General features: G+C 43.3%; 1 pseudogene; it reads right to left on the bottom strand.

Annotated features, from left to right (window-relative positions):
* The window catches only part of LOC114635782, a 4,121-nt pseudogene extending 2,763 nt beyond the window's left edge, over positions 1-1,358 (bottom strand).
* Positions 1,359-1,601: the final 243 nt, after the last annotated feature.

Genomic DNA, 1,601 nt, shown 5'->3' with positions numbered 1-1,601 from the left:
GAGAGGGAGAGGGAGAGGGAGAGGGAGAGGGAGAGGGAGAGAGAGAGAGAGAGAGAAGACTATGTGCACAATGAAGACAGGTAAAACTGGAGACTCAAGGAATAGCCTGATGTGAGTAGCTAGGGATGCCATCTAATGCCGTGGTGAGACCCAGGCCTGTGCTATGGCCAAGGGCCATTTCTGAGCCCATGTTCCTACATCACTGGTCATCTGTTCCCACCCAAGGCCAGGCAGACATTCCTAGTCTTTGATGCTCCCTGGACCATGTTGATGGGTAAAGTATCCAGGGATGTCTAGAGCTGGCCCCATCATCTGGGCATCAATGAACAGCTAGCCGGTAAAGTTGAGCAGGAGAGCTGCCACCACTCTTCCTCAGCTTAGGACTTGGGAGAGTCAGCCCTGTAGATAGCACAGGAAACACAGTGGAGCTTTCCTTGGTTACAGGGGTAGCACGTGAGCCAGCCTGAGGGTATAAAGAACTTGAAAAAGTTGTGATATCTTGAATCACAGGGAAAGAGACAAATGTAAGGGAGACTGATATTTGAAGACTTTTAAAATATTCAAAAACTTCTGCATACCTGAAATGAAGCCTACCAACTTAATCAGGATAGATGACGTTTTTGATGTGATACTGGATTTACTTGGCCAGTCAGAGTATTTTTGCAAAAAGATTTATAAGGGGCCTGAGGTGATCTGACTGGAATGACTTCTCTCTGACGATTAGCTTTACGATACCAGAGGTACTACGCCAGCCTCTGAAGGAGCAACGCCAATGAAAGTCCCACCCAGACACTGAACCTATGAATCAACTCAATTTAAAGGAACTTCCATCAAAAATCTCCCATTTAAAGGATATGTTATTTATTCCTTTAAAAAAAGTATGTGTTTGTGTAACAGTTAAGTTAAGCATCACATGTGATATTAAAAGGCTATTAAGAACCATTTTAGTCTCGAGTTATTGATATATGTTTTTCTAAAAACAAAAACCTGTAATCCTCCTACCATTTACTATTTTCTTTTAAACCATTGCTGAAATATTATTCCATGCAACATTTTGAAGATGTAGGATGCTAACAAATTTTCAATAATAAAGAGAAATGACTTCAAATAGAGTTTTCCTATACACAAAAGGATAAAGAGATCAGAGACACAGAAAGTAAGGAAAATTCACTTTATTGGCATAATGACTTCAAATGGATTAAGGATGCTTAGTTTGCAGCAATGGTGTCCTGAATCCAGGCCACATAGTTGCAGACCTTGGTGTACACACCAGGGTTGTCCTTCAGGGCACAGCCATAGCCCCAGGAGACAATGCCCTGGAGCTGTCCATTGCAGACCACAGGGCCACCAGAGTCACCCTGTGGGCGAGAAATGCAGTATTGAAGGAAGAGGCATAAAGAAAAAGGACAACCTTACTCTGACCTGAAGATGCCATACTAACCATGCTATGCCGCCCTTGGTTAGCCCAGCCTCTATCCTTGCTGACATGTGAAATAACCTCCACAAGAGCCCTCTTCACTTTTCTATGGAACCATTGCAGTAAACTTTCTACCTCATACACTTGGGCATCCTAACCCCTCTCCTAGGGAAAACTCAGTACT

Source organism: Grammomys surdaster, unplaced genomic scaffold (assembly GCF_004785775.1).
Source record: "Grammomys surdaster isolate TR1022 unplaced genomic scaffold, NIH_TR_1.0 117701, whole genome shotgun sequence".
Taxonomy (NCBI): Eukaryota; Metazoa; Chordata; class Mammalia; order Rodentia; family Muridae; genus Grammomys; species Grammomys surdaster.
This window is presented reverse-complemented; position numbering and strand designations above follow the sequence as displayed.